Source organism: Leptodactylus fuscus, chromosome 11 (assembly GCF_031893055.1).
Source record: "Leptodactylus fuscus isolate aLepFus1 chromosome 11, aLepFus1.hap2, whole genome shotgun sequence".
Classification (NCBI taxonomy): Eukaryota; Metazoa; Chordata; class Amphibia; order Anura; family Leptodactylidae; genus Leptodactylus; species Leptodactylus fuscus.
The window spans coordinates 8,795,896-8,819,762 of NC_134275.1; the positions used below are offsets into that span (position 1 = coordinate 8,795,896).

The following is a 23,867-nucleotide window of genomic DNA, read 5'->3' on the forward strand; positions in this document are numbered from 1 at the left end:
AGGACACCCCCAGTGCTGTTTGAGCGCTGAGGACCGCCCCCTGTGCTGCGAGAGAACTCATTTGTATTCTGAGGAAAACCAGGATTTCTACTGCACGGCGGCGCGGAGAAGACATCTAAAGGTAGGAGAAGAATAGCCTTTCTTAAGGCTATTCCTACGTGTTAGGGAGAAAAAAAAGGGAATCCAATGATAGGATCCCTTTAAAGGATGGAAAGAGCTCAAGTTAGGGAGGCAAAGAAAGATGGAAATATCCCTTTAAATATAACACAAAATACCGTCATTCCAAAATCCATAGTCTCCATGGGCTCGGGTTTGGGACCATCTGCTTTATTGCACAGCAGCATAATATGAAACACATAAAGATCTTTTTCATGGCTACACTTGTCAAAAAATAGTTACATTTTAATTTACTTTCCACAACGGAGTATAAACAGATTTGTTAAAAGTTCGGCAAGAAAGTTTTTCTCCAAATACATATATCACATGATTTTCCTATGAAATACAACAGAAATCTCACCCGAACATTCCCAACTGTTTCAGGAAGAAACTGCCAAAAAACAGGACGAAAAAAAAAGTCATTTTAGCTTTCGGTATCTTCGCAACCACACAAGCGATCAGGATATAACTTGGCACATCCAGTGACACGAAGGATCTCAGTGCACGGGCCAAATTTTATGCAAAAAAAAAAAAGCAGAAACGGCTTTGGCAGCACTTTTTATAACAACTTTGGTGAAGGGAACCACGGTTTAGGAATAATATGCAATATTTTACTAGGGCTCTGCCAGAACACGGAGGAATTACACATAAAAGTAGTTCAGGAAAGGTTCACAAGGCAGCAAAAAAGCTTTTATAGCCGGCTTCTCCTTGTATATGCCCAGGCTGGATGTCTACCAGCCCGCAATGATATTCAACTGCTGCTGCCATGTTATGGAGCACATTGCAACAAATGATGAACAATGTAGCTTTGTTATATCACTTATGCAGATGAGGCAGTTGGTGCACTGGGGGCGGGCCTTCAAATTCCTGGAGCACTGCTCTTGCTATCTCCTGCCTGCACCACACCATGCCATGACATCACCCATTCTATTTCAGCAACAAGAGCAGCGCTCCCAGGGTCGAAGGCCCGCCCCAAGTGCACCTACTGCCTCATTTACATAAGAATACAAAGGAGTTGTTTCCTCTAAATCTACAACAGTGACATACATAACAGGGGTATGTAGTCTATCACTGTAATGCACTGGTAGCAGCTGAATATCATTGGGGGAGACTGTCTTCAAGTTCATTGTGTACACATCCAAAATTCCTACTGTAAATAGGTATGTTCTTTCGGCATACGTTTAATATATGATGGTATACCTATTTGTTCTTACTGTATTTTAATACAAGGGTATCATACAAAAAAAGAAATACTGCCTAGTAACATCGACGTCAATAACATTCATTTCAATAACTATCACATCACTATAACATGTCAATAACTATCATTTTCAAGTCTCATTCAATAGAGCAGGCGATTCTGGACTAAAACGTAATACACTTTCTTTAGAAATATTGCTGTTTTCTGCCTGAAAATCCTCTCTAAAGTTCCTGCCTCCATTCCTTCCAATTTGCTGTTGACTTCCTGTTACTAGGGAAGTTCTGTCTTTAGGAACCAGCAGCAGAGAGAAATGCAGTGTAGCCATCGTGGGGCTATTAGCAGGAGGAAAACAATGGATGAAGGTTAATATAGCCAGAGAACCAATGCGAACACAGCCTAAGACTTGATTAAAAAAAACATAAAAACGAACATAAAATCCAACAAAAAAAACGTGTTATCAGGTCAATGCCGCACATATATAAAAGCAAAAGAGATTGTTCTTTAAAGGTAAGTGTTCTGGCGCTATTACATACAGATGGACACGAATCTGCGGCATGTTAACACTTAACAAAAGCCACATAGAAGCAATAAAGTAATACAGGTATTGTCAGTAACATTCTGCAGTCTCCCAGCTCTTCACAACCTTGTACTATTTCCTTATGACAATACAACAATCTCTTTGCAGCAGGAAAAATGAAACAATGTGTCAGGGCAGGTTTATAATGAACAATGTGGCATCTGACGGCACCATGTGCCCGGTGTGTGCGGGACATCCATCATGTGGAGCACGGGCGCTCGCAGCCGAATGCTTTACCCTTTGTCTAAATTAAATCTATTGACCACAATTCAGAAAAAATAAAAAAAAATGGAGAGCGTGAAGTCATCTGAAGATCTGTAGCAATTGTTGCAGAAGAACCATTTGACAATATTAAGAAACATTTCCAGATGGCTAAACACTTACATTTTTGCCATCCTTCGTTGCCGAAGACAGAAAATCCTTAATAACATCTGCAGGTAATTGCTAACTACTGCTGATACCTGAATTACAAGAGGACGTCAAGTAAGGAGCCTTGTCGTTAGTAAGGAGGCCGCGAATTGGTGGATTTGGCTTCTGACCGTTGTGAGAACGCTGTGGATCGGTGATGGTGCCGCCATCCTAGACTGTGGTTTATAAGAGCCTAGGTGACACTGCCGGGGGTTAATGAGCCCCTGGCTGGGGTGAATGCACAGCATTTATTCTCTATCCTATTCCGGTATAACCTCTTTAAGACCAAGGCCTCACCGTATGGTAATGCGGTATTTTTTGTTGCAAATTTTGCAGCAGTTTTTCAGCCAAAGTCTGGAGTAGATGAAACAGAAGGGAAAGGTCTAAGAACTTCCCATATATTTCCCATTCCTTCTCAATCCATTCCTGACTGGCTCAAAAAACTGCAACAAAAAATGCAACATTTCCGCAACGTGGACGAGACAGGGGTAGGCTAGCCCTACATATCGTATCAGACAGCTGACACAGATTATTCTACATTAATGAGTACGGGGAAAATCCAAATTTCAACTGATAGATTTTTGGGGAATACATTGTATTTTGACAGGCTTGATATGTTGTAAGCTCTATATATTTGCACATATGGTGAACAGCTATCTCAGGTGTACGGCCAGCGCTAAAGATGGGGCATCAATGTGTTCAGGATACAAAATGATAATACTGTATTGCCTGAGACGACCAAAATAGAGAAATAATCTCAGGACTATTGACGCACATCCAATGGATGATGCTACCTGGCGCACTGCTTTGTCTAAGTGCTGGATAAACACATTTTATTGATACTGTATATCTCATTGCAGTCACGATGATACATACAAGCGCCATGTCTGCAACGCACAAGAACAGCCACGGTAAACACAAAATACAGCCCTCGCTACAAGCAGTCCATAATTTTCTAGACTGAACGCCGACACCGGTTCCCTCCGGCATTTAATACATGCTAGAATTTACTTGCAATGTAAAGGGATAAAACAAGGTCATAGCAGAAGCTTGGGTCCAAAATATAGGACATAAAAATAACTCGCTTTTTATTTCAAATTTTTAACAAAACAAATGTCCTCCTAGGACGTGCCAAGAAATCTCTATATTTATTCCAGGCCATCAAAGCTCCTTGTGAAGCAGCAGGGAGCCGAAAATCCAGAGAAGGAAGGTCACATGGCAGGTTATAGGAGAATACAAGAAAACTAATGGGTCTGGCCCACCTCAACACTAATGCACCGCGCGGGCAGAGCTGCTGGGTAGTGTATACTTTACATAAATACATACATATATATACAACCTTCTCAGACATTCGGACATGTAAGGTGCCATACAGTACCAAACAACAGCATCTATATTACATTTGGGTACATCAGAAAACAAGATGTCTACAGACAAACCAAACGGTGTCATCAGGTATAAAACTATAAGTGGATACAATGTGTATCACTTGATATATAATAGTGGAAACATGCCAGATCAGCAGATACGATTATATAATAAAACCAGAAAAATCAAAGTAAAAACACAATACACAATACAAGACATCCCCTCCTTATAGGTGCTGAGCCTCAGGTACTGGGTGTTGGGTGCTATTGTCCATTAGGGGATCCGAACAACATAGATATGTTACAAAGGCAGTAACACGCAGAGTCTGACGGATCCCTTGACAATAATGGGGTCCGTCAAGTGTCGTCGTTATAAGATTTTTTTCCTTTCCCAATTTTCAGCAGACACTGTAACGAAATCCGCTGCAGATGAGAACGTGCCCTTAACCACCAGCAATTCTGCAGCGGCAAACCACTTCATGTATACAATGAGGCCCCACGTTGCGGAAACGCAGCTTTTTTTGTTGCAGTTTTTTTGAGCCAAAAGTGGCTTTAAAAGGAATGAGAAATATCTAGGAAGTTCTTATACATCTTTCTTTGGTCAATCCACTCCTGGCTTTGATTCAAAAAAACTGCAACAAAAAAAGCTGCGTTTCCGAAACATCAGGCCTTTAGCCTAAGGCCCCATGGGAAAAACCGCAGCAGGAACTCATCGCGGTTCTTCCTGCAGCGCTTTGAACAGAAAGTTCATGGAGTTTTCCTCCGCGGACTTTCTGTGACGATTCTATCTATGGGGAAGTCGCCGGCGTTTCCGTAGATATAATTGACATGCTGCAATTTCCAAAACCATGATGGTTTTGGAAATTGCAGGGTTTCCTCAGCATGTATTTTCCTGCACAGTGGGGATGGACTAGAATCTCATCACTATACAGTGACAATAAAACACTGTATTCTCTTCCGGGACGTTTACTGGATTTCTGGGTTAAAAAAAATGCAACCCCATTATAGTCAGAGAATGTAGCAGGAAGCAAACAGCTTCATTTTCTGTCTAGTGTTCCGACCAGGTAAGTGCAGATCAGCTCATTGACATGACTAGGGACTGATCTGCAGTGACTGCGTTCTGCCACTAGACACATAGCAGCGTTCCGGTTTTGGAAATCGCAGCGGTTTGAAATGCAAAGTAGGCATGGGATTCACAATAATCCCATCCACTATGCAGATACTGGACAACACTGCGATTTTTCCCACTGCGTTAAAAAGCGCAGTAACGCCCTGGCTGAGGTTTAGAAGGTGCAAACCAACTAACAGGTTTCCTTTAAGCACAAGACCAGACACTATATTTTTTTTTATTGATCCTAAAGGGAAATCTTAGGTATAAACAAAGAGAGAAACCTCACAGCTGTCTTTCTCAAACTAAACCCCATCACAGTGTTATTTTGCTATTGTTGCAAGGACACAGAATACAGTTAACTGAAACAGGACTCCGGGGACTACTTAGCAGCCAAACTCCATTAGCAATGTCAAACTGTACTTTGGAGGTTGTAATACCTTTTAATGGGTTGAACACATAAGTAAAGCAAGATAATCTGCAGCAAAAGATTCCAGAGCTTACTGAATATTAACCCCATTTAATCTTAATGTTTTTTATACCCCTGATAGTTCTGGAAGACCATGGACTTGTGATATCTATATATACATGCCGCCTATCAGAGAAAGATACTGGAGACCTCAGGACCCCGCTATAACATTCACATCACTCATATAACTTTGTAGTGACCTGGTAGCAATAATTTATTTCTATGTATCAACAGAAAGCGGAAATGTAGCAAATCTCTCGCAACAATGTCCAGAGTGGTAATCCTATGGAGAGTATGGAGTGGCCGCAAGTGAGACCACCACTCCATTCTATGGGGACACAGGAACCCTGTTCTTATCAATGATGGGAGATGGTCGGATCCTGCCTATCAGATACGTATCCCTGTCTTATGGGTAACTGATAAGCTGTTATGGTGGGACAAACCCTTTAACCTAGAAATCCTTGAAGGGGAAGCTGAAATATTTCTTTTATTTTTTATTTTTTCTTCTCCTGCACATTGGGGTAACCATCACATCTTACTACGCACTCCTTCAACCACTGTTTTGGGTTATTTTTCACCATTTTTGACACATGATGGTGAATGACAGATATCGGTTTCCATTATATATGGTGGATCTGCTGTATTGTGTATATTGACTGCAGTATATGCGCTCAGCATTGTGCACACTATATCAATGATAGTCTTGGATTCCCAGTATATCTGTACACTATATACTGTCCTGTATAATAGCTTAGAGCAAATTCCAAAGAACAAGTGTTGAGCACAATATCAGCCGGAGACGTATCTTGAGGAAACAATTACTAGACACCTCGCCGTAACAGCAGCTCCATGACCCGCCATACACCTCAATGCATCCATCTATGAACAAGAACTCATCTATGACTTGTGATACAAATGGCGGGTTTTATCCTACATGAGAAATGTAGAGTCAAGAGACGAGCTCGGCAAGTGGTCAAGGAATCCTTATTAAGGAACAAAGAAATTCCAGGTGATACAAAGTATTGCACAATAAATCACAGTAATAATGGCCGGCATAGCAATAATGGACATTTCCTTAAAAAATAATGATAATAATAATAATAATAATAATAAAAATAATATTTCAAAATATTTATTTATTAATTGATCCGACTTACTATTTTGGATCAAATAAGTTTTGCATGTATGTTTTTAAAAGCTTTTTTAATGCAGTCAATTTTTGACACTACGCCCCTGGTTCATTAGTGTCTTAAATTGACCTGACAGGTTCTCCTTAAAGGGGATGTGCTCCCTGATCACAACACATCATAGTATAAGTAACTGTAACAGCATAAGGCAGTCTAGCACTGCCTCCAAGAATATCCAGAGCCCATGACAGTGGGAAACAACATACATTACTTCTCTTATTTATGCCACATTTAAATTGTTGCAAATGACTTTTATGCAAATGAGGCAGCTGGTGCACTGGGGGCGGGCTTTCAGCTCCTTGGAGCACTGTTCTTGTCAGAGGACCATCCCGCTCATCCACCACTATGGGATCACCCGTCCTACTTGCTTCAAAGTTGTTTGACGCATAACAAAGCTGTATAATGGGATATATTTGGGGGAGGTCGTCGACCTGCTTTAAGGGTTCACCTATGTCTCACTTGAAACCATTTAAAGACTTCTGATATAACTAGTGCCATATACTGGTGTGAGTTACAATAAATCTGTTTGCCCAAAGCGTACCCGGACCCGGCCCATTCAGTCTAATATCATAACCCGGGCACAGAATGAACCATGTGGACCCCTCTGGCACACATAAGGGCGACGTGCCACATTTACACCCATCTATACCAGAATATTCACACATCTATATAGTTCAGTCATTTAATCCTCCGGTCATGGGACATAAGCAGCTGATAATGTGTCACTTATTCTGTATGATGGATCGGACGCCGCGTCCACAATCTGTCTGGCATTAACAGTCCTGATCAATATAGTTATTAACATTCAGCCCAGGACTAATTCTGCTGCAATCTCCTTGGTAAAGGATTTGTGGTGAATTTATGACCTTCCATAAATGTAAATGAAGAAGGATGTCCAGGAAGGAGCGAGATCTGTACGTGGAATAACATGTCTGGGCTTTGCCGTAGTGTAAGACGTGTTTTCTTACTTACAATGTCAATAACGGGACTGTCAGACGGGATCCTACGTGTATGGGGCCGCTGCAGACTATCAGCCTTATGTTACTGCCCTATGACAAGACGTGTTACATTGTGATACATGTGTATTGTGTATCTATCATTGGACTCATTTTTTAGTTCTGTCTAGGCCACGCATCCTTTTCTCACGAAAAAGCAAAAGTGGCGAGAGCAGAAAGCAAGGAAAGAAGGTGCAAATGCTTCACAAATGGAGCGTAGCGCAGAAAAAGACCTCAAAAAGGCGCAATTTATGCTGAAAAAAGATGCAAGTAGCTTAATAAATCTGCCCAATGTGTTCTCAATACAGACGTGACCGATGTTGGAAAAGAATGACCATCACAAGTCTATGTTCACAGTCATGGGAATAAACCTGATCTTGGCAATACTAAATAAGACCTGCACATGTGAATACCGTCAAGAGCCAAGTCCGCACTGCACAGTTGCTGAGATGTACAGGATAAGCAGAGTCCAACAGTGCAAACTGACCCGGCATTCATCCTGATTTTCAATCCTCAGGCCGGGGCCCTACGTGTTGTCCGCAGCAGAAAAAAAAGCAGCGTTTCACAGTCACACCAAAGTGAATGGCGTTCTAGTGAATCCCATCCCCACTATGCAGCGGACACATTGCGATTTCCAAGCCATTGTGATTTTGCAAATCGCAGCATGTCAATAATACTTACGGAAATGCCAGCTCTTTCCCTATAGGTATAACTGAATCAGAGGAAACCCCTGTGAACTTTCTATGCAAAGTGCTGTGGGAAGAACCGCGATGCATTGCCGCCGTGGGGCCGCCACATAGTCTCACATTGCTTATGGAAAATCTGCAGCAGAGTCGTCCTGTATAATCTCAGTCTAAGGGCCCTTTCGCACAATCGAGTCCTGTCTGTAGAGTACAGCGTGTGTGTGGGCCATAGTACTCGTACTTATCTCGGTCATGTGTATAGGAGTGACTGCACCATACTGTTACTATACAGTTCAATCTGGGCAAATACAGACCATGCTCGGACCATTTCTCAGTCATGTGAAAGAGCCCTGCTTTATAATCCTCCGTGTCATTGGAACAGAATGGATTAGAAGCCCCCATTGCGGTAAATGCAAAACAGAATGCACTCAGATATCACGCCAAGTGTACGCCAAGTGTCATCCCGCTGCAAAATGGGCCCCAACCCCACCTGCAGCATCGCTACACTGAGGGCTGCCATTGCTTTCACTTATAAGGAAGACAAATACTGATTAATTATGGGCTATGTCTTATTGCCGGCTGCGCAGTAACAGCAAAACCGCGCAGCCAGTAATGAGTAATAGCCCATAATTATTCAGTGTATCACTTACTTATAAGTAAGAGCAGCGATGGCTCCGGCCCGGTGTGCGGCTATGCTGGAGCGCCATGTGGTGGCCCCCAGTGCTCTCCTAATATGTCTATCCCCCTGTATTGTGTATGTATATGTGTGGTGGCCCCCTACCAGTGCTCTCCTAATATGTCTATCCCCCTGTATTGTGTATGTATATGTGTGGTAGCCCCCTACCAGTGCTCTCCTAATATGTCTACCCCCCTGTATTGTGTATGTATATGTGTGGTAGCCCCCTACCAGTGCTCTCCTAATATGTCTACCCCCCTGTATTGTGTATGTGTATGTGTGGTGGCCCCCGGTGCTCTCCTAATATTTTTTACATCTGCATTAAAACTGAAGGGGGGACAATGACCATTCTGCCAAATATCCACTGGGCCAGAATACCATATACGGTATCATATGAAATGGGTTTGCCATATTACCATGGCAAACCTCATCATCGTTCACCGTACAGGTGGAGCAGAACTTATTTTGTCCTATTATTAGTTTCTCATGAGTCCTATAGAAAACATCCCGTCCTGTAACTAGACCTAGCGCGGATACAGCTCTGCTACATCAGGTGTAACTGTGAGAAGTCATTATGGTAATGAGATATCATCTCCTATTGAGCACAAGCAGAGAGGTAACATTTGATTTTTTCCCATAAATGCCGCAACGTGAATAGGGTTAATCTTTCTATCCATAGACGCGAGGAATCTGACACTGTAACTGAACGTTCCCGATGGAGATTTCCATTGCTCTTGACACAGATGGTTAATTGTATTAGCAACCAAATTTTTCTCTGGTATTCATTCCAAGCAGTCATTCACTTCGGCGACTATTTGCCAGCTACCTTGTTAATATGTAAATGATCGCTACCCCATGTTCCTATTTTGGCATTATTTTTACTTGTGAAATATGATTTTTGCCCAGTAAATCACTGCATGGTTGTAAGCGCTCCAGAGAAATTCATTACTACAAATTGTAGGCAGAGCACATAAGAAAAGGGAGACATCAGGACGTGGAAGGAAGGAGAGGGAACAGCAATGGCCTTTGGCAAAGACAAAATCCACTTGTATCACACATTACCGCTTGGATATCACAAGCGCTAAGAGCAACACATTATGCACAAAATGATAGTCGTACGATGGGTGTTGTATATGGCTGTTTAGCAAACCTCTGCGCTCAATCATTCTCTGCTTGATGTACACATCAGGCCTCTAGTAAACATGACCATGTTCTGCATGAAATCTGCTGAGCATGACTGCACGCCTTCCATGCCACTCAATCTGTCAAGAGACTGCTGTGATCAGGTGAAGCGCTGTCTGCAGAGTAGCCCAGGGGCACGATGTGGGCCGCACCTTGTACAAGGGCCCAACACCTATGGGCAGCATCATTAATACCGGTGACCAACACACTCACAACAATAACAAAGAACGAATACTGCACAATATATGATTCAAAAATAACGAATTAAAAAAGCAAAGATATTTCAGGAGACATCTGCCTAGAAATTCGCTGGGGGTCTGTCACTTTATAGGTCGCTTCCATCATTGGCAATAACATATTACCTCCATCTAACTCTTGGAGATGACCAACCCCTTATCTAGACCAGATTTGCGCCCCATAGAAGAAATGCCACTCTGAAATGCCATTTTTGGGGAGGTTTTCCCATACTCCATGTGTCTGTAGGTCTACAGTCATAGGTTAGAACATAGTAAAGTGTTAGAATTTGTTACATTTAGTTCCCACAATGTTTATAGTCATTGGTAACAATGTATACAGTTGTAGGATGAAACATTACAAATAAATAACAGTGTGTTGAAACAATATACAACACAAAGCCCTGCCGGTGGAGGCCGAGGCACCAAGAACTTTCTGTATCAGCCATAGAACACGTCAGCAAACTTTCCAGGAGGTAAAACTGGACCAGAAATAGATGAACCCTCTAAATCAGGGACAACTTTAATAATAGGAATACCAAGCCCAATAGACAGATCTGTACAAGGCAATGTGAGCGCTGACCAATGGACAGCACCGTGCACACGTGGGGTCATTCTTGCATTTTCTCATTATCCAGCAATAGGTTATTCCGTGGAGTTGATTCCCATCACGGTAAATTATGCAGCTCATAGAAATGATTACAGTCGCCGTATCTATCCGCCCTCAGCACATCTGCAAATAAGCATGCATGTTCCCTAGGACAGTCACCAGCAGAAGGAGAATGTCAGGCAGATAAAGTAAATGTCAGGTTGCTGAGCACATGAGCAGGGGGTGCTGCACTCCCCAGAAAAAGGCTTTTTGGGAGATGTGAGCATGGCCCTTGCTATTGGCTGGCTGCATAGGAGGTGCATGCAGCCTGATCCTGGCATCTTACTGTGCCCTGCTTCTAAAAACAACTGCACCAAATGGACTAAGTTGAAGTCAAAGCCATTAGAGAGGGGATACAGCTGGCGACAAGGTATACGGGGCACAGGATTACACCAGGGCACTGTATAGATGGATCAGACAATGCCAATAGTGAAGCTAGGGTAGTGAAGGATCCGCTGAGCGTACATGGGGCCTGCCCATCTCTCTCTGGGGGTAGCAGAGGCCTGGCACAGTGCATGGGAATACCCGGCAGCCCCCTCCCCACATTACCCACAGGCTGGCTAGCACTTACCTTGCCATGGCTGGTGCAGGGGGTGTAGGATGTGCCCTCTCCTCTGGCTCTGGGCTGGAGCAGTCTTACATGGAGGATGGATGATGGAGCTAGTGCTGGAGCAGTCAGTGCCCCCTCCCCTGTGCTGTGTGCCCCCTCAGCTGGTGTCAGTGCCCCCCGACTACCCCCCACCCCTCTGCAGCAGTTACTGTGGCACACAGGCTGGCAGCCCCGGTTGCAGCAGGTGGATGCTCCTCCCTGTCTCTGCTCCTCCTGCAGGATGCTGCATCCTCCCCAGCTCGTACAGCCCTTTGTGCATCACCCTGCTCTCTATGTCCCAGGAGGAGGAGGGGGGTGCTGGGGCAGGAGACCCTCACTGGTCCTGCTGGGCTGGAGCCCGCAGCATCCTCCTGCCGGTGCCCACTCACACTCGTCCTCTCCCTGTCGTCATGCGGTGCCCGGCGCTGCCATTGTTTGCTTTGGTACAGGGCTCCGGGAAGCGAGAACGCGCCGCGACCTGTCATAAAGGGCGCGCACCCGGGAGGCGGGGACGCGCACAGGAGAGGGGGCTCCGCCATGTGGACGCGCAGCTGAGGGGATGCTGGGGGGCGGGGAACTGCGCTGCTTAACCCTTGTCATACCGAGCAGGTGTCCCTCAGCTCCGCTACTACATCACTATATACACTCTATAGCCTAGGGGGCATCACTATATATATAGTATATACTCTATAGCCACTGCTATATCACTATATACACTCTATAGCCGAGGGGGCATCACTATATACACTCTCTATATATACTATATACTCTATACCCGCTACTACATAACTATATATAGTCTATAGCCGAGGGGGGGCATCACTATATATATAGTATATACTCTATAACCACTACTACATCACTATATATACTCTATAGCTGGGGGGACATCACTATATATATAGTATATACTCTATAACCACTACTACATCACTATATACACTCTATAGCCTAGGGGGCATCACTATATATATAGTATATACTCTATAGCCACTGCTATATCACTATATACACTCTATAGCCGAGGGGGCATCACTATATACACTCTCTATATATACTATATACTCTATACCCGCTACTACATCACTATATATAGTCTATAGCCGGGGGGGCATCACTATATATATAGTATATACTCTATAGCCACTACTACATCACTATATATACTCTATAGCCGAGGGGGCATCACTATATACACTCTCTATATATACTATATACTCTATACCCGCTACTACATCACTATATATAGTCTATAGCCGGGGGGGCATCACTATATATATAGTATATACTCTATAGCCACTACTACATCACTGTATATACTCTATAGCCGAGGGGGCATCACTATATACACTCTCTATATATACTATATACTCTATACCCGCTACTACATCACTATATATAGTCTATAGCCGAGGGGGCATCACTATATATATAGTATATACTCTATAACCACTGCTACATCACTATATATACTCTATAGCTGGGGGGACATCACTATATATATAGTATATACTCTATACCGGCTACTAGATCACTATATATACTCTATAGCAGAGGGGGCATCACTATATATATAGTATATACTCTATAGCCACTGCTAGATCACTATATACACTCTATAGCCGAGGGGGCATTACTATATATATATACTCTATATCACTATATACACTCTATAGCCGAGGAGGCATCACTATATATATACTCTATACCGGCTACTAGATCACTATATATAGTCTATAGCCGAGGGGGCATCACTATATATATAGTATATACTCTATAGCCACTGCTAGATCACTATATACACTCACCGGCCACTTTATTAGGTACACCATGCTAGTAACGGGTTGGACCCCCTTTTGCCTTCAGAACTGCCTCAATTCTTCGTGGCATAGATACAACAAGGTGCTGGAAGCATTCCTCAGAGATTTTGGTCCATATTGACATGATGGCATCACACAGTTGCAGTCGCAGATTTGTCGGCTGCACATCCATGATGCGAATCTCCCGTTCCACCACATCCCAAAGATGCTCCTCTATTGGATTGAGATCTGGTGACTGTGGAGGCCATTGGAGTACAGTGAACTCATTGTCATGTTCAAGAAACCAGTCTGAGATGATTCCAGCTTTATGACATGGCATTGCATTATCCTGCTGAAAGTAGCCATCAGATGTTGGGTACATTGTGGTCATAAAGGGATGGACATGGTCAGCAACAATACTCAGGTAGGCTTTGGCGTTGCAACGATGCTCAATTGGTACCAAGGGGCCCAAAGAGTGCCAAGAAAATATTCCCCACACCATGACACCACCACCACCAGCCTGAACCGTTACCGATACAAGGCAGGATGGATCCATGCTTTCATGTTGTTGACGCCAAATTCTGACCCTACCATCCGAATGTCGCAGCAGAAATCGAGACTCATCAGACCAGGCAACGTTTTTCCAATCTTCAATTGTCCAATTTCGATGAGCTTGTGCAAATTGTAGCCTCAGTTTCCTGTTCTTAGCTGAAAGGAGTGGCACCCGGTGTGGTCTTCTGCTGCTGTAGCCCATCTGTAGCCTCAAAGTTGGACGTACTGTGCGGCGTTCAGAGATGCTCTTCTGGCTACCTTGGTTGTAACGGGTGGCTATTTGAGTCACTGTTGCCTTTCTATCAGCTCGAACCAGTCTGGCCATTCTCCTCTGACCTCTGGCATCAACAACGCATTTCCGCCCACAGAACTGCCGCTCACTGGATGTTTTTTCTTTTTCGGACCATTCTCTGTAAACCCTAGAGATGGTTGAGCGTGAAAATCCCAGTAGATCAGCAGTTTCTGAAATACTCAGACCAGCCCTTCTGGCACCAACAACCATGCCACGTTCAAAGGCACTCAAATCACCTTTCTTCCCCATACTGATGCTCGGTTTGAACTGCAGGAGATTGTCTTGACCATGTCTACATGCCTAAATGCACTGAGTTGCCGCCATGTGATTGGCTGATTAGAAATTAAGTGTTAACGAGCAGTTGGACAGGTGTACCTAATAAAGTGGCCGGTGAGTGTATGTATATATATATATATATATATATATATATATATATATATATATATATATTATATACTCTCTTTATATATACTCTATAGCCAAGGGGGCATCACTTTGTAGCTGAGATATATACAAATACATATATACACTCAGTCAGTGGCAGACCGCGAGGTCCTGGTACTACAGTCCAGTTTGGGCCCCTCACGGCCATTTTCTCCCCTCCCTCCTTCACTCTCCTCTGAACAGTTTCTCCATTTGGCATAATAAGGATAATTTTCTCTTCTTTGTGCCATAAGTCCTGTCAGTCCGGGTCACCAGAGGGCGGGGGAATAAACTTACACTGAGCAGCCGGGCAGCGATCAGAGATACAGTCAGGCTTTGTGAGGAGGTCAATATTGAGAAAGCAAAACCAAAACTCACCATACAATGTCCAAATCCTGGTGGGGTGCACGAGCTTGTATCCCCCGGACTCACTGAGGCTTATGTTCAAGCTGAAGTAACGTTGAGAAATAAAGATGTTCCGCAGTCCCTCCAGGCTCAGTGAAATGTAACTTTTAATTCTCCATTTTAAAACTACAGATTCCAAAAATATAGACAGCACAAAATGTGACAAGTCAGAAAAAACAAATGCACATAGCGATATAAAAAAAACGCCAACGCGTTTCGAGGTTATGCCACCTCTTAGTCATGGCTATGTTTCTTTATAAGGACGCTCAGTAATTAGATCACCTGTGTTACCAAACCGAAAGACAACCAACCCTTCATATAGTCATACAATCAGTCATACAAAGCATCACCGCCGCTAACCTCCGCCTTACAACATGTCTCAAACCATAAAACCTCATTCTAACTTTCAATGATGATCCTATAAATCCTGCTGCAAAACCCACAAGATTTCCAGCACATTAAGGCAAATGCACTGATGATTTTTTCACAACATAAAATGAGCTGCAGATCCGCGTTACCTGCACATTATTTTCTATGGGCCCCATACACACGCCTGTGTATTATCATGGGTTCGTGTAGGGGCCTGTGATCTTCGGACAGGTGCAACTTCTGCATGAAATGGAGGCTACAGACTTCACCCACGTGACATCCAAGCTGCCTTCACATGTATCCGCACATGCACACGTGTACTAAGCAGTGATACACAGACAATGATCTGATGTGTATGGGAGCAGCTGGATGTGAAAGATGAATTATTGGATTTCTAATACCAAATCCATAGCTAACCTAGAAGATAAGCCGCGACCTAAGATATCTGGAGGTGTCTGGAAGGGGCAAAGAATTGTGTATAGACAAGGGCGCACCTAGGAACTGGGGGGTCCGAGCAGGTGCTGGAGGGGGAGAGGGGAGAATTTGGATGTCATAGCTCATGTATCCATGCCACAAGGTTATTTTGCCATCAAGCCTGACCGATTATATCGGCGATTTCCCCAACCGACAGCTCAAATAGTTCATACATCATAGCACAGAATGAATACATAAGTATATAATAAAATACAGGACAATGTATATAATAACCAGACTGTTACCAAGTAAGACACACAACACCTGGAGCAAGCATACCAGTATAAGGGACAAATAAAACCACCACACAATACAACTACATAGGGTTGCAGGGAGGGAGCGGGCCGCAGCGGGAGCAGGTGGTGGAAGCCAGGGTCGCTGTGGGGTGGGGGCCGGGGTCACGGGATGGGGGGTGTTGGCAGGGAGTGAGGGGGTTTGGCCCGGCGGACGGGAGGGACAGGTTTGCAGAGCGGGGGAACACCAAGAATGGAGGGGTCACTTTGCAGAGGGGCGCCGGGGTCACGTCTGGAAGGAGAGGGGAGACTGGTGTCAAGGCGGCGGTGAGCCGGGGGCTGCGCTGCAAGTCTGTTGCGCACAGGGGGAACGGGGCCACGGACGAAGTCACGGGTATTGCTAGTAAAACCATAAAAACATATCGTTAAATTATACTTATCGTGTACGGTGGGTGGTCATGCACGGTCCGACGTCATCTTCTGGCACGCCTTCCTCTTCTTTCTTCGACGCCCTCCGGTCCTGGCTCTTCCCTGCCTTCATCGTCCTCTTCTTACGGCGGGATTGGTTCAAATCGGGCACATGCACAGTATCACTTGCCTCAAGGACGCAAGCGTACTGCCATTGAGAAAAATGGCGCCAGAGGGAACGCTACTGTGCACGTGCCGGATTTTAACCAATCTCGCCGGAAGAAGAGGACGATGAAGGCGGGGAAGAGCCAGGACCGGAGGGCGTCGCCGAAAGAAGAAGAGGAAGGCGTGACAGCAAGATGACGTCGGACCGTGCATGACCACCCACCGTGCACGATAAGTATATCCAGTGGCGTAACTACCGTAGTAGCAGCAGTAGCAGCTGCCACAGGGCCCGGGACATTAGGGGGCCCGGTGACAGCCGCTACCGCTGCGTTTTTTGGTTTTTTTAATAGGCCGTTACCGGCTGGAATTACTCCAGCCGGTAACGGGCCCCATATACTTACCGATCCTGGCAGGGGCCGGGATCGGTAAGTGACACCGCGGGCCCCACAAGCACTGTTATACTCGGGGGTCTTTTCGGACCCCCGATTATAACGATCGGAGGCCCAGAGAGGTAAGAAACATAAAAAACACTGTTACTTACCTCTCCAGGCTCCGCGCAGGCTTCGGCCTACTTGCATGACATCATATGACCCGCGACGCAGGGCCCTGTCACATGACGTCCCGGAAAATGGCCGACGGAGAGGAAGGGAGTCGGAGAAAGGTAAGTAAGAGAGTTTTTTATGTTTGTATCCCCCCCTTGGGTCTCCGATTATTATACTCTGGGGTCTGAAAAGACCCCAGAGTATAATAATTGTTCATGGGTGTCCACTATGGGACAGAATACTGTGTGCAGGGACCACTATGGGGCATAATACTTTGTGCAGGGGCCACTATGGGGCATAATACTGTGTGCAGGGGCCACTATGGGACATAATACTGTGTGCAGGGGCCACTATGGGACATAATACTTTGTGCAGGGGGCCACTATGGGGGATAATACTGTGTGCAGAGGCCACTATAGGGACATAATACTGTGTGCAGGGGCCACTATAGAGACATAATACTGTGTGCAGGGGCCACTATAGGGACATAATACTGTGTGCAGGGGCCACTATGGGACATAATACTGTGTGCAGGGGCCACTATGGGGTATAATACTGTGTGCAGGGGCCACTATGGGACATAATACTGTGTGCAGGGGCCACTATGGGACATAATACTGTGTGCAGGGGACACTATGGGACATAATACTGTGTGCAGGGGCCACTATGGGGTATAATACTGTGTACTGAGGCCACTATGGGGCATAATACTGTGTGCAGGGGCCACTATGGGGCATAATACTGTGTGCAGGGGCCACTATGGGACATAATACTGTGTACAGGGGCCACTATGGGGCATAATACTGTGTGCAGGGGCCACTATGGGACATAATACTGTGTGCAGGGGCCACTATGGGACATAATACTGTGTGCAGGGGCCACTATGGGGGATAATACTGTGTGCAGGGGCCACTATGGGACATAATACTGTGTGCAGGGGCCACTATGGGGTATAATACTGTGTGCAGGGGTCACTATGGGGGATAATACTGTGTGCAGGGGCCACTATGGGACATAATACTGTGTGCAGGGGCCACTATGGGGTATAATACTGTGTGCAGGGGCCACTATGGGACATAATACTGTGTGTAGGGGCCACTATGGGACATAATACTGTGTGTAGGGGCCACTATGGGACATAATACTGTGTGCAGGGGCCACTATGGGGTATAATACTGTGTGCAGTGGCCACTATGGGGTATAATACTGTGTGCAGTGGCCACTATGGGACATAATACTGTGTGCAGAGGCCACTATGGGGACATAATACTGTGTACAGGGGCCACTATGGGGACATAATACTGTGTACAGGGGCCACTATGGGGACATAATACTGTGTGCAGGGGCCACAATGGGGACACAATACTGTGTGCAGGGGCCAATATGGGGGCCAATATAGTGTGTGCAGGGGCCAATATGGGGGCCAATATAGTGTGTGCAGAAATGCGCGGGGGGGTGGCGGCGGTGGTAGGGGTCAGTTGGTCGAGGTCTTCAGCGGGGGGGGGGGCCATGTCAAAAGTTTGCCACGGGGACCCGCCACTCCTAGTTACGCCACTGAGTATATCATATTCATACAGCATGATTTTGCTGATAGAGCCCCTTTAATGTTTGTGGGACAAACTGCACTTGGTCCCCTTTAACGTTCTATACAATGTACTACGAAGCTGGGGGAAAAAACTCAGAACGGAGCGGAGTTAGAGAAAAACTGCATTTGTCTGACTCTTAGGGTTTTGTATTGCGGCTTTAACTGTGCGCCCAAAATGTCACGTCACCTCTATTCTGTTGGCTGATAGAAAAAATTATAAATATAACAAAAATAAAAAAAATCCAACATTTTGAAATAATAAAAATGGAAACCATAAAAATGGAGATTAATCTCAGGCGGATGGGGCAACACGGTGGCTCAGTGGTTAGCACTGCCCCTGCCCCTTCATGAACACTGTGATCTGCTTCCTGAGGCAAGATGCTCATCTCACCTCGTGGCACATGCGACACAGATTATTACCAGGAAGATTTCTGATTACTGTGCGGTAACAAGCCGTGTACCTACCAAAAAGAGACGTTACAAAGAAATAGTCACTTCATAGAATGGGACTGAGGGCCCTGCTCACAAGAGCTTACAATCTATGAGATCCCTATGAGGACAGATGAGAAGTCCCTACTCAAGAAAGCATGTGTATGGTTAGGCGCATGTGTATGGTTAGGCGCATGTGTATGGTTAGGCGCATGTGTATGGTTAGGCGCATGTGTATGGTTAGGCGCATGTGTATGGTTAGGCGCATGTGTATGGTTAGGCGCATGTGTATGGTTAGGCGCATGTGTATGGTTAGGCGCATGTGTATGGTTAGGCGCATGCATTCCTATGTGTTGTAACAATGTAACAAAGAGTCTTCACTGTGTATTGCACAATGAGGATAACACTGTATATTTGCGTATAGCGCTGTCACGTTATTTGGCATGGTGCGACTTCTTGATCTGGTATTTTCTGGATGAGAGGCGGTGCGCTGACTCTGTTGCACCCATTGGCTGTGCCGTGTGCGGTGTCTCATGTTTCACAAGGTACATCACACACGGCAGCTTGATGCTTTCCTGGGTTCCCTTTCATTGGAGTCTTTCTCATTTCCATATTTCTTCAGGTTTTACCTGTTGTTCAAATGGCATTAAAATTCTGCATAAACCATTACTTAGTATGTTCTAATAAAAAAAAAGTGTCAATGATATCAGCTTTTACTGTATCTAAATAGAGATGAGCTGAAAATTAACTTTGCAATGAGAATTTCCTATGGCAGTGCTGTAATTCCCCCTGTGAAATGCAAACTGAAGTGCAGGCTCTTGTGTCACCCCCAATTCTGTTATGATGTAGTTACTGTCATCAATGTCTCACAGGGACCCGCACCCATCTGCTGACAAGTGTCCCCCAGCTACTCGGCCTGCTGGCTGCTGTGAATGTAGATATAGTCTGTCTCCATTCACTTCTATGGGAGCTATGAATACTGACTGCTGATAGCCAGACTGTTATGTCATCTTGTGGACAGAACACCATGACCTGGCAGGGGTTAAAAATGGCTCGGTAACATTAAAATTATCAACGGTGAAATATTTACCAAAAGATAAAATAATGTTACTAATGTTTAATGTTTCCCACTGTTGGCCACTAGGGGAAGCATCATCTGTGTACTGTGATAAAGGGGTCTCAGGCCCCAGGTGTATTGGATACTGAGGTCCTAGGTACAGTATTTGATTGGTGGGGGTCCGCCGGCCAGACCCAGCACTGATCAGCTGATGCTGCAGATTACAGGCATTGGAATCTGTGTACACAGTATATGGCCGGAGGCCTCTCTGTTATTATTCACATGAGTGGCAGCAGCGGTGATACCAGGGAACTGCAGTTCTGCTCCCGTTCATTGCTGTTTGTGTATGTGATGTCCATGTGTGTGTACATGATGTGCATGTAGCTGAGCTGTGTATGTGATGTCCATGTGTGTGTACATGATGTGCATGTAGTTGCGCTGTGTATGTGATGTCCATGTGTGTGTACATGATGTGCATGTAATTGACCTGTGTATGTGATGTCCATGTGTGTGTACATGATGTGCATGTAGTTGCGCTGTGTATGTGATGTCCATGTGTGTGTACATGATGTGCATGTAGTTGCGCTGTGTATGTGATGTCCATGTGTGTGTACATGATGTGCATGTAGTTGCGCTGTGTATGTGATGTCCATGTGTGTGTACATGATGTGCATGTAGTTGCGCTGTGTATGTGATGTCCATGTGTGTGTACATGATGTGCATGTAGTTGACCTGTGTATGTGATGTCCATGTGTGTGTACATGATGTGCCTGTAGTTGACCTGTGTATGTGATGTCCATGTGTGTGTGCATGATGTGCATGTAGCTGAGCTGTGTATGTGATGTCCATGTGTGTGTACATGATGTGCATGTAGTTGCGCTGTGTATGTGATGTCCATGTGTGTGTACATGATGTGCATGTAGTTGACCTGTGTATGTGATGTCCATGTGTGTGTACATGATGTGCATGTAGTTGACCTGTGTATGTGATGTCCATGTGTGTGTACATGATGTGCATGTAGTTGCGCTGTGTATGTGATGTCCATGTGTGTGTACATGATGTGCATGTAGTTGACCTGTGTATGTGATGTCCATGTGTGTGTACATGATGTGCATGTAGTTGCGCTGTGTATGTGATGTGCATGTAGTTGAGCTGTGTATGTTATTCATGCAGTTGGGCTACGAGTGCACAGTACACAGCTCAATCTGCTAGACAAGGTCTCCTGCTCCTCCATGATTATGACACCCAGGGCCGATGTTGGGGGGGCAAACTGGGCAATTGCCCAGGGCCCCTGTCCCCAAAGGGTCCCTGGGATCCAGAGCCTCAGGCTTTTATCTAAACAGGTGTATGGGCGTGCTGTCCTGTCCTGTACTTTCCTGTACTGTACTGTGCCCCTGGCAAAGAGTTCAGCTATAGCAGCCATTAAACGTTCGGTGCGCCATTTTTACCCTATGGTGTTTTTAATGAACAAAAAAAAAACAGAAAACAACTAATTTTTTTGTTACTTTTTTCTACTCATTTGACCTATGGCTGTCAGAGTCCACATGTGGTTGTATGCGTCCAGCATATATTCTGTTATAGGTAAATAATGCATGGCGTAACCCATGTACACAGCATAATGCGATAATATGACCATATGCTGATTCATACGCTATAGACCTGGCCGGTGAGGGTCACTAAAGTGAAATCTGCCCATAAAGGAAAGGTTTCTATGTGATCCTCGGAGTAAATGGTGCATGGCAGTAAACAGCTTTGCAATATAGAAAATCAATTGGTGAATTAAGGAAACAACATAAATTTCTAAATTACAGACACAGTTCTAGAGCGGAAATTGTCTATCATTTATCATGTGCACCAACTAACCAGGCGATTAGGAAAATACTGGCGAAGGAGCGGCAGAAAAACTGTGTCTGTTACAGAGGACCTTTCACCTCCTGGGGCACATGCGGTTATCCCTTGTCCCCGTTCAGGAAGCTGCAACCTTGTAACGTTTCATAATTTTGTTCTACCGCCCTGCGGCTTCCTGAGTCCTTCCTTCACTCACCATCAGGACTCTTCTGATCACCTTCACCAGGCTCTTACCTGCCCTAAAACTCCTCTCGACTGGGGAGAGCCCCAGAGGAGTCACCAGCACTTGGGAGGTGGGCTGGAGGAGTTGGGTCAGTGTCCTTGGCCTACCATTGGCAACATTATAACTCCTACTCCCATCCTCCAGTACATTGTATACAGCATGTGCCTTTGTGTGATTATTTCACCCTGAGACATTTTCATCAATGCAGATTGCATGTCATGGAGCAGTGGAGGCATCGCTGCAAAATCTACCTATGTACAGATATCATGCACCTGCAGAGGAGGACAGCCACTGTCTGTAGATGTTAGGAACGGCAAAACTTTGCCAAAAAAGAGAAACAAATAGAAAAATATATTATAGTGCTACTTTGTACTATTAAAATGCTAAAATTAAAGAGGCAGCAATAAAGTTTTGGGTGTCACTGAATACAGACAGCAAAAATATTCCAATAACCAGATCAAAAGACAAGGGCTTAGGGTGAAGGTCTGCAGCTCCTTCTGTGGATAAGGGATCGGGTTATAGATACCTTAGATACTATGGAGATTAGCCAACGTAGCGTCTTAGTAATTATCCCTGTGTCTGCCATGTCTGAATGTGACAACACAAAAACAAGTGAGTTACAAACTTTAATAGATCAGGATACATAATGACTAGAGATGAGCGAACAGTGTTCTATCGAACACATGTTCGATCGGATATCAGGGTGTTCGCCATGTTCGAATCGAATCGAACACCACGTGGTAAAGTGCGCCAAAATTCGATTCCCCTCCCACCTTCCCTGGCGCCTTTTTTGCACCAATAACAGCGCAGGGGAGGTGGGACAGGAACTACGACACTGGGGGCATTGAAAAAAATTGGAAAAAGTCATTGGCTGCCGAAATCAGGTGACCTCCATTTTAGACGAATAGTGGATTTCAAATCCGGGTCATATGAGAATGTGAACTTTGTGACTATGAGACAGGGATAGCTGTACAGGCAGGGATAGCTAGGGATAACCTTTATTTAGGGGGGAATGTTATTAAAAATAACTTTTTGGGGCTCTATCGGGTGTGTAATTGTGATTTTTGTGAGATAAACTTTTTCCCATAGGGATGCATTGGCCAGCGCTGATTGGCCGAATTCCGTACTCTGGCCAATCAGTGCTGGCCAATGCATTCTATTAGCTTGATGAAGCAGAGTGTGCACAAGGGTTCAAGCGCACCCTCGGCTCTGATGTAGCAGAGCCGAGGCTGCACAAGGGTTCAAGCGCACCCTCGGCTCTGATGTAGGAGAGCCGAGGGTGCACTTGAACCCTTGTGCACCCTCAGCTCTGCTACATCAGAGCCGAGGGTGCGCTTGAACCCTTGTGCACACTCTGCTTCATCAAGCTAATAGAATGCATTGGCCAGCGCTGATTGGCCAATGTATTCTATTAGCCTGATGAAGTAGAGCTGAATGTGTGTGCTAAGCACACACATTCAGCTCTACTTCATCGGGCTAATAGAATGCATTGGCCAGCGCTGATTGGCCAGAGTACGGAACTCGACCAATCAGCGCTGGCTCTGCTGGAGGAGGCGGAGTCTAAGATAGCTCCACACCAGTCT

At 45.0% G+C, this 23,867-nt stretch overlaps 1 protein-coding gene across 1 annotated transcript in view; it reads right to left on the bottom strand.

Moving 5' to 3' along the window:
- NEXMIF (neurite extension and migration factor) overlaps positions 1-11,563 on the bottom strand; it is a 295,924-nt gene extending 284,361 nt beyond the window's left edge. The window contains exon 1 of the mRNA XM_075260374.1: positions 11,463-11,563. The gene's annotated coding sequence lies outside the window, so the exon portion shown is untranslated. The remainder of the gene's footprint in view (positions 1-11,462) is intronic.
- Positions 11,564-23,867: the final 12,304 nt, after the last annotated feature.